This window comes from Myotis lucifugus, unplaced genomic scaffold (genome assembly GCF_000147115.1).
Source record: "Myotis lucifugus unplaced genomic scaffold, Myoluc2.0 scaffold_712, whole genome shotgun sequence".
Lineage (NCBI taxonomy): Eukaryota > Metazoa > Chordata > Mammalia > Chiroptera > Vespertilionidae > Myotis > Myotis lucifugus.
The window spans coordinates 129,691-151,758 of NW_005871760.1; positions in this window are offsets into that span (position 1 = coordinate 129,691).

Here is a 22,068-nt window from a genome sequence, read left to right on the forward strand (position 1 = left end):
GGGGGGAAAACCACACTTCACCCGCTGGGGTGGGCCTCCGGGTCCCGGCAGCTTGCCCCGGAGCCCGGGGGTAAAAGGGAGGGGATTGGCCCCCGGGCTGCCCCCCCGGGCCTTCAGGGGGGAATTAAAAAAATCGGGGGGGGTTTTCCCGGGTTCGCCTGCCCCCCCCAGGCCAGTGGCCTTCCCCGCTGGAAAGGGAAGTCAGTTTCTCGGTTTTCTCCCCCAAAAGAACTCTTGGGGTCTGTGACTGTGCCCTGATTCAGTGAGTGGAAATTTCATTGGCCCTCGGGCTTCCCAGGAGTCAGATCTGAGACTCCATCACAGTTGTGTTCTTCCTATGAGGACCCTGTGCGGTTTAGGGGTTTCGCACCTGCATGTTCCGAATCACCTCCAGGCAGTGGCTGGTGGCAGCACCTGGACCCAAATGAGCAGCGCGAGTTCCTAACAGCACCTGTGTAACGGCACTGACAGTAACTGAAACTATTGGAGACAACCTGTCTGTCCATCACTGGGAGAGTGATGCACATGCCCTGGGGACAGGCGTGGGAATATTCGGGGGGAGCCCCCTCACAGAGGTGACCTCAAGGAGGTTTTCCTAGAAGGAAGTTGTTCCGGAAAAGCACAGTTTTCTCGCTTGCATACATGCATGCATATGGATGCGTTCACCATGTCTAGAAGGCTGTCGCGGGACACTAGCAATAGTCCTTGTGAGTAAAACCGAAATTGGGGCTGAGTTTTAGAATTCTGGTTTTGTCAACCGAAGGTGACTACCACCCTCTGGGGTGTGGTGAAAGGAGAAACTTTCTTCAGGTGAACATTTTGGGATCAGGGGAAACTGCCTCTGGAGGGCACAGGGGAGGTCTCTTAGAGAGAGTGCCACCCCGCTCCCTGATTGGCCCATCCTTATGCAAATGAGGAATCCAAAATTTGCACCTTGTGGTCCCAATAACACTGCCCTGGTTGGGATGGCATGTTCTGATTGGTCATTAGGTAGCTGCTCTGATTGCTGAGGGAAGATGCAAATGAGGCTATGGCTGTTCAGCTCCAATTGGACGGGCAGGTCTCTCAGCCCATTGGTTGAAATAGGATTCCAGGGACCCCTTTATAAGGGTGGCTCAGCCAGTGTGTGGCTTTTCCCTGAAATGCATGTGTGAGAGGTCTGGTCAGCAGGGGACGCTGGACTCTGGGCAGGAGTCTGGGCCCAGGGTGCACATTTTAAAGTTTATAGTGTCTTCAGTTTCTAGTTTACTTGTTGGCTTACTTAGACTAAAAGGGAGCTTCCAGCTCTGTGCTCTCTCTGTCCTCTCCTCGCTCCTAGTCCTCGTACTGGAGGGGCACACCCCTCAGCTAGGGCAGCGGCCTGGGCACAGGAGAGCCCAGGGGGTGTGAAGGAAACGGGCCCTTTGGACTCCTGTCTCTGGGAAAACTCTCCTTCGGGGATTTTGAAAGACAAGAGGGAGGTAGAACCCAGGCCCAGGGAGGCAGGGTGGAAGGACATGCTGCAGAGGCCTGACACTAGGGGGCAGCGATGAGCTCACACACCCCTTACCCCCCTCCCTACCCTGGCCCCAAGAGCACACCTGGGGCCTGGGGCCTGGGGGGAGGGGGGGGGGGGCTTTGTCCCCTGTTGGCGACCTTTGTCCTCTCCTCTCACTTTGACAAGATACTGTTCTTCCTTGTAGGAAGAATGGCTGCATTAAAAAAAAAAAAAGAAAAAGCTGAGGAGATTTAGGTTTTAAAGGGGGGAGGCAAGGATAGCGCTCACTACTATAAATAGAAATAATGTGCTTTCTTTCCCCCATCAGAATTAAGTTGCAGTAAATTTGGGCTTCTTAAGGTCTCTGTACTTAGCCAAAGGGAAAAAACTGGAATAGGTACCCGGAGAGGTGGTTTATGGCGGCTTCCCTGGTCATTGGCTACTGTAAATCACCCTTTGCTTGCGGTCTGGGAGCATGCCGGCAAGCCCCCTGAGTGGGACGGAATGTTTGATTGGGTAGAACTGGTGAATTCTGGGAAGAACCCAGAGGACGACATGCAAATGATGCCCGTGCCTGTGGTGCACCTAGCGACTGCCATGACGGCCCCCTGCCCACATCCATCACACGGTGCCTCTTCCCAGCGTTCCCAGGGCGAGGTCTCAGTGCGTTTTCCTCTAAGTCTTAGAGTCTAAGTCAGTGGTTCTCAACCTTCTCTTCTGGCCCTTTAAATTCAGTTCCTCATGTGGTGACCCAACCATAAAATTATTTTTGTTGCTACTTCATAACTGCAATGTTGCTACTGTTATGAATCGTAATGTACATATCTGATATGCAGGATGGTCTTAGGCGACCCCTGTGAAAGGGTCGTTCGACCGCCAAAGGGGTCGCGACCCACAGGTTGAGAACCGCTGGTCTAAGACATCCATCCGTGCCCTGCCTAGAGAGCATTTTCATGGGCGGGGGGCGGGGACTGGCCCCGGGCAGCAGAGCGACAGCGCAAGACAGGACAGCATTGAATTCACACAAGAGAGAAACCTAAGCCTGAGCCCCTGGACACCCCTGCCCCTCCCCCCACCCCCCCACCCCACCAATCATTAGTCATTTCCAAACTGGGACCACACTGCCGGAGCTGGGGGAAGCGGATTAGTGCTGGAAGGTGATCGAATGAACTTTGAGTCTGTGGTTGCCCTGGGGGGAAGGGGAGCGTGCACATCCTAAATGTCTAGGAATGGCGATGGACATTCAGTGTGAGCCCCGTGTCACCGTCAGAACAGGTGAGATGAGCCTGAATAGGTGTCTGTCTAGAGCAGTGGTTCTCAACCTTCTGGCCCTTTAAATACAGTTCCTCATGTTGTGACCCAACCATAAAATTATTTTCGTTGCTACTTCATAACTGTAATGTTGCTACTGTTATGGATGGTCATGTAAATATCTGAGATGCAGGATGGTCTTAGGCGACCCCTGTGAAAGGGTCGTTCGACCGCCAAAGGGGTCGCGACCCACAGGTTGAGAACCGCTGGTCTAGAGAGCGAGGGATCCTTTCATTCCCTCCCTCTGTTCCAAATGGAGCGCATGATGTGAGTCAGCCAAAAACCTGCTATTTACCAAAAGTTGATACACAAGAGCAGGTTTAAATAAAATTCCCATCCAATTTCTGGGCCGGAAGCCCAGGAAATTAAAAAAAAAAAAAAATTAAAGGCACATGTGGGTCTGCTCAGCGTGAGGGCTGGATGGAGCTTTTATTGCTTCTGGCCTCCACTGAGTGTGGCATCAGAAGCCATTCTGCAATCAGGTTTCAGCAGCCGTGTAGGTGGCAGATCCTCTTTTTGGGGTATTACAACTAAGAAGAATGACTTCCTTTTTCTATGGCACCTTTTATGCCGAAGCCTTTGGAAGGGTGAGCTCATCTTCCCGTTACTGAGGCGCCCCGTCTGGGCAGGCCTTCGAGCAGCTGTTTCGTGCCGCCGACACCGCACACGTGGGGTTTGCTTGCCTGGTTATTGAGCAGCTGAAGGCAATGAAAACAGTACCTGCTGGACCCACAGACCCGCCTTCTCAGGTCAAAGCAGGGATGGGAAGGTAGTGACATGCCAACGTCGAACCTGCCCGTTTCTACGGGTAGAGGCGTCCATCTTTCAGCGACCTGGACACAGCCCTGGTCCCGCCCAGGGTCCCCCTCAGTCATGGAGTTTGCAGAATTCTCATCTCCAGGGCTGGGATGCGTGGTTCTGACAGGTTTGTTTGGTCTCCGACTAAAGAGTAATAGTAGGTTTTCCGCATCCAACTTGAAAAATAAGACGTTACATTCACTACATAATAGAGGCAAAAATCCTGCCACGAAACATTCGCCTTAAATGTCAGGTTGTGCATTGTGTCCTTATTCAAGCGAGTTCCTCCCTGTGCCTGGGAGAGGGTCCCCACTGCAGGGCTTGGACCACTCAAGTCACACACAACGCTCCGCATGCGCCTGGGGCTGGGCTCCAGATACCCATTGCCTGTAAGTCACGCCGGTGTCTCCTCCTTGTCCTGCGTGTCCCGGTGCGGCATTTGCTTTTTACTGAGTCTTAACTGGGAGAATTCCTCACTAGAATGGAAGCTTCCAGAAGGTGGGGACTTGGTTGTGTTCAGTGCTGTGTCCATGGCTCCCAGTAAGTGCCCTCCCCCTCTCCTGATTGGTGTGGGGAGCTCTGGGGAGGGACCCCCAGGCCTCTGTGTGTTTTGTGTGTTTTTGTTAATCCTCACCTGAGGATACTTTTCCATTGCTTTTTAGGGAGAGAGTGGAAGAGAGAGGGAAAGACAGAGAGAAACATCCATGTGAGAGAAACACATCGATTGTTTGCCTCCTTCACACGCCCCAACCAGGGCCCCGGGGCTGGCGAGGAGCCTGCAACCGAGGTACATGCCCTTGACCGGAATCTAACCTGGGACCCTTCAGTCCACAGGCCGATGCTCTATCCACTGAGCCAAACTGGCGCATGTCATTGGTGTGTTTTTTAAATCACTCATATGATTCCTCTGTGCAGCTAAGTTGGAAACACATGTGGATTGACTTGTGCCCAAAAAAGATGTGTTGAAGCTCTAACCACAGGTACCTGGGAATGTGACCTTATTTGGAAATAAGGGCTTTGCAGGTGGAATTAGTTAAATGAAGAGGCTGTCTCACAGGATTGGGGTGGGTCCGCGTGGGATGGTGGAATTGGACTCGGACTCACAGACCTGCAGACCCGCCCTGTGAAGACAGAGACAGACAGACACAGAGGGAAGACGGCTGTGCGAGGGGGAGCCTGGGGTGGCGTAGACAGTGCCCTGAGCGTGTTTGTGTGTTGTCCTTTCCCACTGTCTCTCTTTCATTCCTGCTGTACATCTGCTATTGGAAACCACTCGCCATCTATAGTCTAGAGCCCCAATTTAGCTCACGTGCGAGGGGCAATTAGTATTTACTAGAGAACAGTGTTAATTTTACAAGCGGTCACAACCTCCCTGTTTTGAAGACGTTTGTATGCATTTCGTTGTTGTTGGTTTTTTTTTAATTAGTGTTCTCATCTGTGTCTTTCTCTTAGGGAACAACTTTTAATCCACATGTTTGAGGAGTGGCGTCAGGGCTCTTAGGCAGATGGCTCTGTGACTCACGCACGGCCCTCGAGAGCCAAGTTTGCCTCTCCCCCACTGTTCATCTCCTGTTCCCGCCCCGCTTTTTTTTTTTAGAGGGTTCTTGCATATAAAATTTAGATCATTAACTTGAAACAAGGAATGGCAGAATCTCAAGACTGACATACGGTACGGGAAAGCAGCCCGGGGCTACACACACTTCCAGGCTGTAACCCTGTCAGGGGCGGCTTTGGCTGAGAGCCAGGGACTCTGCCCCGAGCTGGGCACGCTGCCTGCTTGCTTCCCCTGAGGGCAGCTCTCCCGTGAACCCTGCTCTTCACCAGGCCGCCAGGATCAGAGCCAGTCTCGGGAGGAGCAGCCGTTGTAAACGCTCACGCCTCGCCAGAGACTTAGCTGGACGAGGAAGGAAGCGTCGTGGGGATCTGTGCCTGAGACGCGCCGGTGCAAGGACAAAGCCCCATGGCCAACAGGAAGCTGGAGGCGGTGGGTGTGTAAACCGCAGGCTGGGGGTGGCATCGGGAGAGCATCATTCACTTAAGGGATGTTTCTGTTTTATTCTGCGTCTCATTTCTCTTCCTCCCAGACGGGCTGTAGATTCCCTAACATCCAGGGGTGTTTTAAAGCCCGGCGTTCCTAATGCCCCGCTGGTTCTCCTGGGATAACCGAGGCCGTGCCCACCGAGGCGGTGAGACCGGCGTTTTCTGGGGGAGCACAGCTGCGCGCTCACAGGACCCGTGGGGAGGCATCGGTGCTTTCCGGAATGGTGTCTGGCTTGCCCTGGACCATTTCAGCCTGAAAACTGGGAAACCACTTTGTCGGACTCTCCCCCATTCCCCCATCTGAAAATAAAACATTGGGCTTCAACCTCAAGTGGGTGGCGGCATATGGGCCCCGATGAGTCAGGCAGCATTCTGGATGCGGAATCCGGGCATACGCGCAGCATGGGGAGATGTGTCTCGCCTTCCTTGTTTCTCCCTTTACTGCTCGCTAAATGGAACTGCGAGGCCGCCAGCCGCGCATCTGCCGCAGCGATGGGAGATGGGATGTTTGGGAAGCACTGTTGTCGTTCGGAATCTGTCTGAAATGTGCTCGGCTGGCTGTTCGGAAACCCAGGCCCTTAAACGTGATGTGAGGTTTGTGCTCTGAGCAGGATACTCCGCTTGTGGGGTAAAAGTCCCCCATCACACCCACCCTCACCTTCGGGATTAAAACACCTGGAGCCCTGGCTGGTTGCTCAGTGGTTAGAGCGTCGGCCGTGGACCAAAGGGTCTGGGGTTGGACTCCCAGTCAGGACACGTACCTGAGTTGCAGGTTCAATCCCCAGCCCCGGTCGGGGTGTGTGCAGAGGCAACAGATCCATGTGTCTCTCATGTCGATGTTTCTGTCTCTCTCTGTGTCTCCCTCTCCCTTCCACTCTCTCTAAAAATCAATGGAGCCTGGCCGGCGTGGTTCAGTGGTTGAGTATTGACCTAAGAACCAGGAGGTTGCAGTTTTATTCTGGCTCAGAACACATACCTGGGTTGCAGGCTCCATCCCAAGTAAGGGGGCGTGCAGGAGGAAGGCGATGAATGGTTCTCATCACTGATGTTTCTCTCTCTCTCTCTCTCTCTCTCTCTCTCTCTCTCTCTCTCTCCCCCTTCCTCTCTGATATCAATAAAAATATTTTAAAAATAAATGAAAATCAGTGGGATAAAGATCCTTGGGTGAGGATTTAAAAAAACCACACACACACACACACACACACACACAAACATGTATGCATATGGCTGTCAGAATGTTGCTGGCCGTGCAGACTGAACCTAAGGTTAGTCTTTCATGACTGCACTGACCTCCCTCTGACCCTGCTTCTGCAGGTCCCCGCGGAGTCACTTCCTTGATAATTTCCTGCGATGACCACTGTGCTGGGCGATGTCCTTTAATTGGCCTTCCTCCTCGTAATCAAGCCCGCATGGAGCCGAGGAGGTTTGCTGTTTGCATTAGTGAGTGAGCAGGTTTTTAATACACGGCCATGCAGTCCCAGGGTTTCAGACTGCGCATCCTCTGCTGGGGAAACGCAGAGCCTTCAGCCCATGGGGACGCGTGGGACTGGGGACACGTGGACACAGCCTCAGACCGGAAGGCACTTATCTCCTAATGCCTTTCATCCCGCACTTACTCTGAGAAAATGTTTCTGCGACTCTCCTGCAAACACGATCCACTGTGACATTTAAATGCACGCACATGAACCTGAAAAGATGCAGGCTTACCATTTCATGGGAAGCACAGGCCTGAGAATTCCTTCCCGGCCATCCCCATGGGCGCGTGGATTGTGGGGACCAAGTCTCTTTTTGTGTAAACAGAAAGTGTGAATGCTGTACCGTCTTCCCAGGAGCGAGGAGCGTGTCCAGCCGTGCCCACAGGCACCCATGTCACAGGGCGTCTCCACGCGTGGCCCAGGCAGCCTAGGGTTATTCAGGTTCAGGCTGATTCCCAGAGTGTTTGCATAAGACGGAAGAGAGGAGCACTTTCTGAAACATTCTCCCACTCTTAGTCATGACAGGTGACAGTCCCTTAGAGTGAAATGATCGCTGAGAGTGACATGTTTTAAAAGGAAGAATATTCGATGCAAACAAATCTTATTTCCCGTGCCTCGCAGGTGTGCCAACACCTGGGGGCTGTCCTGGTGGCTGTCTGTTGCCACAGTCGGACTTATCCGAGTCCCAAACTCCCGGCCACGGCCGAAAGCGTATTTCAGCCCCACGGCTGTCCCCGCTGCCTCCCGAGCTGGGAAGCCCCGTATCTTCTAATCCGAGGCTATTTTTCAGGTCATCAGTCCTGTTTCCAAACCTCCGACAGACCCTGGTGGTGGTAATTAGAACGGTGCACATCGATCGATCATTATCTTTATGACTTCAATTTTCTCCCCGACGGGCGCCCCGGGCCGGAGCAGGCTTCCGCAGACCTCATCTGGCAGCCGCACTAAGCAGGTCCAGCTTCATCGGATGAGTAAAATGGGAATCCTCAGATGTTAAATGAAAAAGAGAATGGTTTACCTCCAGGAAGGGGACCTTGTGGACAAATGGTAAATTCTGATGATCTCTATCTCTCTTTCTTCCTCTCTATCTCTCTCAAGCCACAAACGAAAAAAAAAATCACTAAAATCAAATGCCCGGCCGACGTGGCTCAGTGGTTGAGCGTCAATATATGAACCAGGAGGTCACAGTTCGATTCCCATCAGGGCACGTGCTCGGGGGTGTGGGCTCCATCCCCAGGAGGGGGTGTGCAGGAGGCAACCAATCGATGATTCTCTCTGATCATTGATGTTTCTATCTCTCTCTTCCTCTCCTTTCCTCTCTCTGAAAAATCAATAAAAACCTATTTTAAAAAGTGATTAAAGTCACATATTAACACGGTAAGCGCCCCGCCTGTTTTGTCTTCCGGACGGAAAGTGTAGTGTCAGTCACCGGTGACTGATGGGGTGCTAACGTGTTAAAATAGCAAGTACGAATGTAGATAAAATGACACGTCTGTAACTTCGTTGTTGGTCTTGAAGGCCCATGGGGATGTGGTTCTGGGCTGCGCTGGGGACGGGGTGCAGGGACAGGAACCCTGGGTTTCCCTTCGCTGCCGGCTTCGCGGTTGGCGCCATGAGACTCCGCACAACCTGCTTCCTTACCCGCTTTCTCGCCCACCTTCCAGGTGATGCTGGGGGAGAGCCTGTCTCTCGAGGCCTCAAAGTGCAAAGCTCGTCCACTTACTAACGTGCCGACCCGGTGAGCATCTTCCCTGCCCGTTTCTGCTGCTTCACGTCAGACTCCCCCCAGCTCTTGAGCAATCATTAACCATAAATATTCTTTTCCCATGCGGTCAGCATAATCTGACATTTCCCCTAAGGCTGGGACTGATCCCATTAATTATGTAATTCATTTCAATTAGTTAACTGATGGTGTCACATATTCGTCTTTTCATTATGTGGATTGACCTGTTCGATACCCAGTCGGGGCACACACCCTGGTTGCTGGTTCAATCCCCAGTTGGGGCATGTACACAAGGCAACCAATTGATGTTTCTCTCTCACATCAATCCCTCCCCCACTTCCCCCTCTTCCCCTTCTTCCCCCTCCCCCTTCCCCTCCCTCTCCCCCTCCCTCTCCCTCAAGTACAGTAGTTCTCAACCTTCTTAATGCTGCGACCCTTTAATATAGTTCCTCATGTTGTGGTGACCCCCAATTTCATTGTTGCAAATTGAACATAATTAAAGCATAGTGATTAATCACAAAAACAATATGTAATTATATATGTGTTTTCCGATGGTCTTAGGCGACCCCTGTGAAAGGGTCGTTCGACCCCCAAAGGGGTCGAGACCCACAGGTTGAGAACCGCTGCTCAAGTATGTCCTCAGGTGAGGATTTACAAAGTAATGGTGGATTTCCCCAAGCTCAGTGTTCTGGGCTGTGACACAAACCCGCTGTGTGTGTAGCCCGACATGTTGAGGACTGGAAACGAGGGGAACTGATGCAGACACATCCGTGCTGTTGGCTGGGCTGTGAGTAATATTCACAGGTCATTTGTCTGTGACCCAGGAGACTCCTGTCTTCGTCAGCACCAGGCGTCCTGACAGGGCCGCATTGGAGGATAAGTAGTGTAGAAATCAAATCCCAACCGACAAGATGTGTGTTAGCTCTGCCACAATTTGGGGGAGGGAACAGAAAGATAGGACGTTGCCTTTGAAAGAATTTAAGCTAGAGGTTTGCCTGAGTACAGACAATTAGCTTTCAGTGTGATTTCTAATGAGGAAGAACATACGAGAATATTATTAATATTTGGTTCCCATCTGTGAGGAGGTGCAGAAATATCATTGGATTACTTTCAGAGCGATAATAATACATCATTTTTTTGGGGAAAAAAAAGCATTTCTGTTCTATGTGAGGGGACTTTCATCTTGAATTTATCATGTGGAAGTAAAAATAAGCACTTTAGTTTTGCTATATTCTACTGGGAAGCTCTGCTTTGCCTAAGGAGCTGTACCATAAATAGATTTTTTTCTACGATATTATAATTTCTATAGTTTTTATTTACTTTTCATAATAATCATACATTAAAATCCATAGATCTCTAAGAACTCTATCTTATTCATGGGAAAGATTGGATATGATGATACTTCCTTTCTTTTAAAGGTTGTCATTTTCAATAACTTGTACTCTCGGGAATTTTCTGACTCAAACTGCAAGGGATGGTTATTTTATTCAGGTCACAGGAAAAACTCCCGGAGGGACTGACTCCGGGAACCTGGGCGTTGGGAGGCCTTTCCAGGGCAGGAGCCAAAGCTGCAGCCCCCTTTCTGTGCACGTGGGGGGCTGGGGTTTCTGTGCACCTGGGGGGCTCGGGTGTCTGCACACCTGGTGGGCTCGGGCACGGGCTTCACCACAGACAGAGCTCCCGGCCACCTGACCCATATCGGCTCTTCTCATCCTGCTCTTGAAATTTGGGAGGAAAGAAGGAGTTAAAATAGAGGCTATCTGTCCATCAACATAAAATCCTGGTAACTGAGCTAATTTTCCCCCCAGAACATTTGTTTTGGTTTAAGATTTTTTTTGAAGGTTGATTAAAGGACCAATATCATTTTCCTTAAGTATATTCTTTAATATTTCAGGTGCTGTGACCTGATTGTCAATAAACTTATTTTAAAAACAAACAAACCCTGGCCAGTGTGGCTCAGTGGATTGGGTGTCGTTCCCAGTCAGGGCACATGCCTGGATTGCAAGCTTGATCCCCAGTGGGGGGCTTGCAGGAGGCAGCTGATCAATGTTCCTTTTTCACATCAATGTTTCTCTCCCTCTCCCTCTCCCTCTCCCTCTCTCTCTCCCCGTCCCTTCCTCTCTCTCTAAAAATTAATTTAAAATCTTTAAAAATGTGTAGATAAATGTAGTTATTTAATGTTCTACAGGATATGTGTGGAGCCTCCCTGTGGCATTCTGCAGGGATGAGGGTCTCACTGATGACGGTGGATCAGTAACATTCTCCAGGGACCGATGTCTAAATGCCATCTCTCCGTTCCTGGTTACACATCACCTGAGGAGCAGGTGCGGCTGGGCTCTGTGCTCAGTCCGGGTGAAATGTGGGGCCCAGCTTTCGTCTGCCTCCCTCTTTCGTTCTGCAAGGAACCCCAGGGCCACGCGCTTCCCCTCGCCTGCGCTTCTGTTCCCTCGCTCTTGAGCCTTTCTCCTGTTCTTTCCATGGGGGGGTCATCCTCTCCATTCCAACCCCATATCCGCTCCCCCCGGCCATCGGGCAGCTGATTCCCAGGGAGACCTCGCACTCTGGGGTCCTGCTTTCTCGAGCATCTACCAGGGGTGGGCAAACTTTCTGACTCGAGGGCCACAGTGGGTTCTTAAACTGGACCGGAGGGCCGGAACAAAAGCATGGATGGAGTGTTTGTGTGAACTAATATAAATTCAAAGTAAACATCATTACATAAAAGGGTACGGTCTTTTTTTTTTTAGTTTTATTCATTTCAAACGGGCCGGATCCGGCCCGCGGGCCATAGTTTGCCCACGGCTGATAGCCTCTCTCTCTCCTGAGCAGTCAGCTGATGTTGTCATTTGAATTTTTGTTCTGCAGCAGCCTTTTTCTGTTGCTTCTCCCATCGAGGACCTGCACTCAAAAGCTGTAAAACGCAGACACTGCCGGGCCATGCGATCTCGTCATACACCTGATGCTCACACAACCTGGGTATCATTTTCCGGGGTTGGAGCTGTTGTTACTGTTTCCCCCCTTTAGACCTTGTCAATACTAACTAGCAAATCACCTAATATCCACATCTGTTCAAGCAGACGGGTGGTTTAATAGCAGCAACTTAAATTTCAGTTGGGATTCAGGTCCAAGAAGGATGTGGAGAGGCTGATGGGACGTGTGCTGGGTTGAATGACATTTCCCTCATCCTCTGTGACCCTGAGGATCGTGGTGAAGGACATGGGGTGGTCACCTCACTGCTGACCCTCACCTGCTCTCCAGGTCCTGGATCTGTGACCTTGGGCCAACACCTAAGCCTGGTTTTGTCATCTTTCAAAGGGGACCATGACAGATGGGGGAAGTTCTGTGATGATGTGGTAACCGTTTATCAAGCAACAGGAAGGAGAACGGATTGCTGGGGACTTGGGGAGGGAGGGAGGTGGTCTTCAGTGGGTTCAGCATTTCAGCTTTTTTATGTTTTTATTGATCTTAACGAGAAAGGAAGGGAAAGTGCGAAACATCGATCGGCTGCCTCCTGCACCCACCCTACTGGGGATCGAGCCTGCAGCCCAGGCATGTGCTCTGATTGGGAAGTAAACTGGCGAGCCACCCCAGTCAGATTTTTAAGACGAGAGAGTCCTGGGGACGGTCGCACAGCAACATGCATGCACTCAACACCATGAGCTGCCCACTTAGAAATGGTGAAGATGGTGAATATGATGGTATGTGTTGTTTACCTTGCTTTTCCTTAGAAAACCAATTGGTATCTGGCTGCACGCACACCACCCCCGGCACAGTATGGAAGGAGCGAGGGTCCGGCAGCCTGCCTGACACCGGGGGTGGGGGGGTGTCTCTCGCTCCACACCTGAGCTTCTGCCTCTGTGAATGGGTGGGGTTCGCCCAGCGACTTCAATGGTCCTGTTCTGAGGCTTCAAAGAGACAGTGTTCTTAACACGCAGCAGGCGCTCTGCGTTCATAACAAATACCGCCTCCCGGGCGCTCCAAAGCCAGAGAGGCCCTTCCTCAGGGTGCTGAGAGGAGGGGCAGCTCCAGCAGCCGGGGCTGGTTTCTCCAGAGGCCTCTCTGGGCAGGCGCTGGTGTGGCTGGCACCATGCCATGTGCCCACCTCTCCTCTTCTCCTACCTACTCCACTGTTACTGCATTAGGGCCGCCCTAAGTACCTCATTCAACTTAATTCCCTTTAAAAGACCCCATTTCTGCCCAGCCAGCGTGGCTCAGTGGTTGAGTGTCGACCTATGAACCAGGAAGTCACGGTTCGATTCCTGGTCAGGGCACATGCCCAGGTTTGAGCCTCAATCCCCAGGGGGGGCATGCAGGAGGCAGCGGATCAATGATCTCTCTTATCATTAATGTTTCTGTTTCTCTCCTTCTCCCTTCCTCTCTGAAATCAACAAAGATATATTTAAAAATTTTTAAAAAGACCCCACTTTCAAATAGAGCAATATTCTGATTTCCAGGGTTAGGGCTTCCACACAGAAGTCTAGGGTTGCCTGACAGCAAAGGCCTGGCAGATCCGGATCACGGGCTCTTGGCTGAGGGGAGAAGACGGGGTGTGTCCTGAGGTCAGGACTGAGGGTGAGGGTGGTATATTTAGGGAGTGAGGGCATGGTTTCCCCAAAGGGAGGGATGAGGCAGAGACGAAACCAAAGGACTGAGACATATGTCTTCTTCCCATAGTGGAGCAATACATCTACTAGAAAAATTACATTTGGTTGAAGGTTCCATTGAAGAGTTCATTAGAATGAACCTGGAAATCGGAGAGGTCTGGAGACAAATTGATTTTGGTGGGAGGAAGAGTGGCGGTCAAGGAGATTGTTAGAATAAGGAAAGCCACTGGGAGGGCACGTGTTCCATCTCAGAGTGCTGTTCCGATCTTCGGGAAGGTAGGATATTACTGAAAGGTAAAGTGAGAAATAATTTGAGCCTGTTAGTTTGAAACATCTAAAACTTACTTGCTGAGTTGTTCAGCCACATGCACAATGAGTTCACACACACACAGTAAGTTTACAACGCAATGAATTTACACACACACACAATAAGTTCACACACACAGTGAGTTCACACACACACTGAGTTCACACACACAGTGAGTTTACACACACAATGAGTTCACACACACACTGAGTTCACACACACACTGATTTCACACACACACACACACTTTTATGGTGGAGGCATCAGAAGTGAATGATTTTTTACACGAGAATCAAGACCAATGACAGCTTTGGGTGATGAATTTCTTTTCCTCCAGAAAAGCCAATATTTCTTTATTCTCTGTGCCCAGACTGTTGTTGATTTTTTATTTTTTTAGAAATAGGTTTTAAATCATAAAAAAAAAAAATTTACCTGAAAACAATGAGGATAAAAGGCAAAAGGAAACAAAACAGAGGCATTGGGAGTGAAGCTCCCAGCGCAGCGTCGGGGAAGCGTGTGTTTGGCCCCTTTCCCGGCGTCTGCCCCACACGGCTGGCTCCGCGGCGAGGGCCAATGTGTTGCTGTTATGGCCGTAAACTTTTTATGTGGCAGATTTTGACAGAAGCAATCTTTTTTACTTTCACTGTGAAGCAATATTTCAGGATAAGATTTAAAGAATGGCCATAAAGAAAAATGTAAACTCCAACAACATATTGTAACTGTTGGTGCAGTACGCTAGATGGAAGGGTTTTATTTTCTGGAAATATCCTCACGTTATTTTCCCATTACTTTATGGATGGTCCCCTTCTGAATATTTGGATGCGGTTTAAGGAGAGTCTAGTCGCAACGAATGGGGTGACAGAGAGCAGATGGTTTTTTTCCTGGTGGGTTAGAGGAGTGCCCTCAGAAACCCATTGTCCTTTTGAACTAGACATGGAATGTGTGTTTTAAAAAGTGAGTACATTCACCCAATGAAGCCTATTTTGTATGATACATTCTGTAGGAAGACATATCATGGTGTTGGTCCCACCGAGTGATTTTTTTCCAGGTGTTACCTCCATGAGATGGAACCTATTTTAACCAGGTTCCTAGTCTGTAAGGATTTCTCCCTCCCTCTCAGGGACCATCCTCATCCTCACAGCATTGCTCTGGTAAGAGATGGGATGCCCGGGAAGAGATTAAAATCAGGGTTTGCGATTAGGCTGAATTTTCTGAAAGCAAGAACTATTGAAGAGCTTTGGAAACTATATGTAAATATATGTTTTCAATAAGTGAGTAAATTTGATAGAATGAAAGTATATTGAACTTATTGTATGTGCATAGATATTGAGATAGAGAGTATAACCATAAAGACTGTAATACAATGTCTCCCATGGTTTTACTTTATTTTTTTAAATATGTTTTTCTTGATTTCAGAGAGAGGAAGAGAGAGGGAGAAATAAAAACATTGATGAGAGAGAAATGAGAGAGAAGCATCAGTGGGCTGCCTCCTGCATACCCCTTACTGGGGATCCAGCCCATAACGAGGGCATGTGCCCTGACTAGGAATCGAACAAGTGATGCTCAACCAACAAAGCCACACCTGCCTGGCCAGCTCTTATGGTTTTAAAATAAACTAGTTCTGTCCAGTATTTTTCAATTTCATAATATTGAATTCGCATAGTGTTTTCTGAAAAAAAAGTTTCAAATTTAATCGTTTCCAAATTTACCTCCAGACAGGCATCAGAATAAAATGGAAATTAATTTCATTTCTCCATTCACTCATTAAGAGTGTAATTTTCTTCAAACCAAACAGACTTATTGATTCTAAATTTATCTTGAGGAGATGACATCATGTAACATTAATGGCGCTACACTTCCCTGCGGCTTGTAAGGACTTTTTTTTTCAAGGAATAGGTCTACATTTGCTTTCCCAGATAGAATTTTTCTCATTCTGTGTAGTTGGTAAGATCGCCCAAGGTTTGATTGGCTGTCGGGAATGTGGGCAATTTAATTTCTTCCATATTATCATGTTTTCACATTGTAATCTTTACAACTGATTGTGTATTTATTATTTTCCTAGCGATAACTTTTTATGGTGAGTCTTCAGCAAGATAGTTCATTGTTTTTCCCTGATAGTTAAGGCAACCCTGTGCTGACCCAGGCACAGAAGCCCTAAGTCAGTGATTCTCAGCCTTCTGGCCCTTTAAATACAGTTCCTCATGTTGTGACCCAACCATAAAATTATTTTCGTTGCTACTTACTAACTGTAATGTTGCTACTGTTATGAATCGTCATGTAAATATCTGATATGCAGGATGGTCTTAGGCGACCCCTGTGAAAGGGTCGTTCGACCACCAAAGGGGTCGCGACCCACAGGTTGAGAACCGCTGCCCTAAGTGGACACCACGTACTGGCGCCGAGGGAATCCAGGCATATTCCTCTGTGTCACGTTCTATAGTGTTTTCCCCCTGCAATTTTATTTTTAACAATTGAAAGTCAACTGAAATGGTAGCAGATAGAAACCTGAATGTCACAGGCTTTGAGGAGCTTTAAATAGACGACAGCATTCCCTGTGGAGACCGGAGGGGTTCATTATTTCCCATTCAGCCCCAACCTGTTCACTGTGACTACAGGCCCCGGAGTCACGTGGTTTTCAAATATTGATTCTAGATCAATCGTAGGCCTCCGTGGAAATACGAAGGAGGAGGAACCAACCTTAAAAACACATCGATAGGCTGAAGTCCATCCATTACAGAATCATCACGGGAAAGTGGAAGACATATTTCAAAAAACGTAAAACATCTCACGTAGGAGGGGAGGTCTGTGTGGCGTCATTACGCTTTGACTGTGGAGTCTGTCTCTCTCTTTTTCAGGCGGGAGGGAAGGCAGTGATTAGAAAGAGGCTCTGATGTCAGGTGGAATTGAATTTGGGTCCTGGTCGCCCCTCCCACTAGCCTGGCATCGTTTCCTGATTCATAGAATAAAGACAGGGTTACCTACCTCCCAGGGCTGTGGTGAGATTAAATCAGTGATGGCGAACCTATGACACGCGTGTCAGAGGTGACACGCGAACTCATTTTTTGGTTGATTTTTCTTTGTTAAATGGCACTTAAATATATAAAATAAATATCAAAAATGTAAGTCTTTGTTTTACTATGGTTGCAAATATCAAAAAATTTCTACATGTGACACGGCACCAGAGTTAAGTTAGGGCTTTTCAAAATGCTGGCACGCCGAGCTCAAAAGGTTCGCCATCACTGGATTAAACACAGGTATGTTCAAGGCCCTGAGCATCCCACCGGCCCTGACGTGAGGGGACGGTTCATGGCACCGCCGTTACCCTGTGCCGTAGTCGTCGTCCCCTGCTGGCCAGAGGGTCATTCTTCAGGGAGTCACTGTGAGCCCTGAAAGTGTGAATAAGGAATTCGTTCCCTGTGAGTCTCTGGGCAGTAGGCGAGGATACTGCTGAGGCTGAGAAACAGCCCATTCACTTCTGCTGCCCACAGCGGCCCTGCCCAGCGGCCGGAGGGTCCGGAGTGTGGTCCTGCTCCGATGGTTCATTCATGTGTCAGCATGAGGCCAGCGGACTTCTGGGTGTCTCTGGGGGTGTTTCTGGAACAGATGGGCGTTTGAGTTGGCGGGCAGCTAGACTGTGAACTCCACGCTGACGGCAGCCACAGCCACAGTCACAGTGGTTGAGAACACTGACCGTCGCCGGGGATTAGGTCAAATCTGTTCCACACGCCAGTCATTTCATTCTCATCACGTCGGGTTTTTACAAACAAAGGCTTGTTCAAGAGCCAGGTCAAGGTCAGGAGGCCACAGATGGTTGACCGAGGCTGAATCGTGTCCAATTCCACGTCCACCTCCTTGGTGACCAGAATACGTTCTTCATCGCTTCTGTATGTTTTTTCTTCTCAGCACTCAGGTGATACTGTAGTTATAATTAAAGAGCAGATTTTAGCCTAGCTGGTGTGGCCCAGTGGTTGAGCATCAACCTATGCACCAGGAGGTCACGGTTCAGTTCCCCGGGTTGCGGGCTCGATCCCCAGTAGGGGGCATGCAGGAGGCAGCCGGTCAATGATTCTCTCTCATCATTGATATTTCTACCTCTGTCTTCTTCTTCCTCCCTCTCTGTTATATACTTTTTAAAATTGATATATATGGCATTAAAGAGCAAATTTTAGAACGCCAGATTTGCTGATGACCTTTAATCTCTTTGGAATATCTTATCTTACAGATGGAACAAGAGGGCTCCATGGGGTTAAGGCTGTTGATTAAGGTCACAGAGGTGGCAATTAGCAGGCATAGAAGGAAGACCCCGTCCTGTCCATTACGGTGGCTGTTTACATTTTAGGGGCAGAGACAAGGGGGCTGATTCTATGGCTCCCTCATATTTCTTCCTTCATTTGATCTCACGCTAATTCACTCAGACATTGGAGAAAACCCTGCACGTTTAGCCCTTGGTACCCCATAGGGCAGTGATGGCGAACCTATGACACGCGTGTCAGAGGTGACACACAAATTCATTTTTTTGGTTGATTTTTCTTTGTTAAATGGCATTTAAATATATAAAATAAATATCAAAAATATAAGTCTTTGTTTTACTATGGTTGCAAATATCAAAATTTTTCTATATATGACACAGCACCAGAGTTAAGTTAGGGTTTTTCAAAATGCTGACACGCCGAGCTCAAAAGGTTCGCCATCACTGCCATAGGGACATGACTCTAATCCGACAAGGTCGCTGCACTTATGGGCTGTTATTCATTGCTGCATAAACTTACTTGTTAAAAAACTTTGAGATATTTTTATCCGTCAAGTCTTGGGACTTTAGAATAAAGGCTAGGTGATGTCAGCACCTTCCTGCTCTAAAGCCGCTCTTGTTCTCCGTGCTCAGAGCAGCATAATTATTCTTTGGAATGGACAGGGTCGCTCTGGTTCTCGGCTGCTTAACCTTATTCTCAGTGAGGCCTGAGACCCCGTGTTTGCCGTTGTGTTGCGGGGTGTTTTGGACCTGAACCAGGGATGGAATTTATCCCCGGCGTCTGACCCAGTTGCAATCTCTGACAACTTTTGTTTTCCCCAAAGGGTTGATTTATTGTTCGCAGCAGATCTTTCCACGTGTCTTCAGTCACGAGCTGTGCACCGCGGCGGCTGGTGCACCTGTCTCAAGGCCTGGGTTTCTGAGTTGTTTTAAGGCTGAGCCATCTATCACGGATGCTCAGTTCAGGCAAACTCGACTCCACTTTGCCACCAGAAACCCTGTTTATCAGGGTGATTTCCTGCCATTTACACAGGAAGAGCATGCGTTTGCTTTTCCCATGAAGAATTGTGTGTTCTCAGAGCTCTAGAGATTGTGTTAAAGCACATGCCCGGGATTGTGGGCTCGATCCCCAGTAGGGGGCGTGCAGGAGACAGCCGATCCATGATTCTCTCTCATCATTGATGGTTTCTCTCTCTCTCCCTCTCCCTTCTTCTCTCTGAAATAAAAGAATAATATTAAAAAAATAAATAAACAGCCCCATTCAAGGGAGGAGCCGAGTCCCCCTGCACACCGCCCAGACGGCCCTCTTGCCGGCGGTAGTGCAGCACAGGGTGTGCCCAGCCCTGTCTCTCCCGGGTCACCCTTCACAGCCAGAACCACAGAGGGTGCCTTTGGGCCGTTTGTTGAGACACTAAAGTGGATTTGCCGAGGCTGACAGCCTCCCTATTGTCCCCTCTGGGCCGAATCAACCTAAATGGTAATTCACTCATATTTCTAATCCCTTTCAAATGTGTCTTTTGTTTATAACAAGCAAAGACATAGAGGATTTAGGGGAAGAGTTGTAGATAATGTGGAACACATTGGATAATAGAAGCCTCGGGCTGATCTGTCGTGTCTCAGGCATTCCCGAGGAAGATGGACTATTTCCATTTTCAAACTGAGCATTTACTACTTCAGACAGAGGCTTTATACATAATCCTATGTGGATAATTAATGACTAATTCTGGTAGATCGTTAATAACTACTCTAAGAAAACGGAGCCTGTTATCATAACTTCCCCAAAGTCATTTCTATTGTATTACACCAGCCATTACCTTCTCTTCTTAGTTGAAAAATTTCCACTGGCAATAACTTAATTTTTTTTCTCTCTCTTCCTTTGGGTCTTTCATCATTTGCTTTATTATTTCATTAAAGTTTCTCTCTCTTTTTTAAAGGATGCCTTTTTAAAAAAATCCAGGCTTCGATTTTGGGAAGCTAGGGGGAAGATACTTATGTAAGTTTTGAAAATTATCAAAATGGCTAGAGAGGAAATTTACAGGGATGTGAACCAATTGCACACAATCTGCTAAAATCCTTAATGGTACCTGCAGTGAAATTAGGTGCCCTTTTTAACGTGGGCGGAGTCGTATTCGAGAGCTACAGCGTTTGGGGGGCAGCAGGTTGCCCCCAGTCAGCAGAGCAGGGAGTGGAGGTGCAGGACGCAGAACCTGCCTGTTAAGGGAACACACGTCTGCAGTGACGCTTCCTTGGGGACCCGCTATGACACCTTCTGGCCTCATCTCCCCAGTGGTCACCTCTCGCCCCCATACCGTGTAATTAAGCCTGGCAAGTGTTGCTCAGTGGTTGAGCATCAGCTTATGAACCAGGAGGTCACAGTTCGATTCCTGGTCAGGGTACATGCCCAGGTTGTGGGCTTGATCCCCAGTGGGGGGCGTGCGGGAGGCAGCCGAGCCATGATTCTCTCTCATCACTGATGTTTCTATCTCTTTCTCCCTCTCCCTTCCTCTCAGAAATATAAATACATGTGTATAATTTGGAAAGATTCTAACGCTCCCACCTGCTCTCTCCTGCTTTTGACTCTGTCTCTCCCTCATATCTGGGACAGGACATCAGCTCATCGTTCCATTTGAGCGTCACCGTCTCCCCGAGTGGAATGTAGGGCAGGTATAATTAGAGCCAGTTTTAAGAGCAGAAATAGCCCAGATCGGGTCGCTGTCCAAGGTCACTCAGCTGTGGTCCCGGGCTTCTCCTCCCACATCAGGCCAGCGTGACCTTCAGGACTGCTTGGGCCGGGCCAGTGTGCATCGGGTACTTTCTACCTTGAGATGAAAGTGTGCCTCTTGCCATCCCCTCTCCTGTCAGTTGACACGTGTCAACTTTGCTAGAAGCATTGTGGTGCTTTATAACAGCGGGAGGTGAGAGCATCTCCAACCTCATTTGTACACAGAGGCAGTGTCAGCAAAGCGATCAGCTTGCCGATGCCTCTACACTAGGTTGGGGAACCTGTTTCCTGCTGAGGGCCATTGGGGTGTTTATAATATCATTCGCAGGCCACACACAGTTATCAGCATAAAAATTAGCCTGCTATAGTTGGTCAAACATTTATTTACTTTTTTTAAAATATATTTTATTGATTTCTTACAGAGAGGGAGGGAGAGGGATAGAGAGCTAGAAACATCGATGAGAGAGAAACATCGATCAGCTGCCTCCTGCACACTCCCCACAGGGGATGTGTCCGCAACCAAGGTACATGCCCTTGACCAGAATCGAACCTGGGACCCTTGAGTCCGCAGGCCGACGCTCTATCCACTGAGCCAAACCGGTTAGGGCTTACTTACTTTTTAAAAAATATACTTTCATTGATTTCAGAGAGGAAGGGAGAGAGCGATAGAAACATTAATGATGAGAGAGAATCACTGATCGGCTGCCTCCTGCATGCCCCACACCGGGGATCGAGCCACAACCCAGGCATGTGACCTCCTGGTTTATAGGTCAACACTCAACCACTGAGCCTCGCTGGTTGGGCTTGGTCAAACATTTGAATTAACTCACCCCCAATGCCTTGACAAGGCCAGGCCAAAGGTGTGTCTCCTGCACTGTGTGCAGTAGACCGAGTTCAGGTCTGCCTCCTCCTCCCTCACTCCTCTTCCTTTACCATCTCTGGGTTATCTTTTCACTCTCCTGAATTCTCTTCCATGCAGGCTCCACAAAACATTCTGATTTTTGTCATCTTCCTTTATATATGTGTGCGGAATTTGTCTGTGTTCAAGCATCTGTGCTGAAAAGCAGGCGATAAGAGAAAGAACGGCTTCTGTGCGCGTGTCACCAGATATCGCTTTGCTGCAGGTGTTTCAAGCCCGGGTATCTCCCTTGTATTGTCTCACCGTCCCTAGTCATGCAGGCGATTTGTAGTGAAATCTGCAGCCGTAAATCCGGATCGCAGAATAGCGTGCACTGTGAACGCCGTGGGTCTGTGATAAACAAGTAAGCGAGGTCTGCTGTTTTGGTAAAAAAAAAAAAAAAAAAATTCTCCATTTCTGTTCTAGAAAGATAATAATTGTCGGTTACTTAGAATACCATTTCCTGT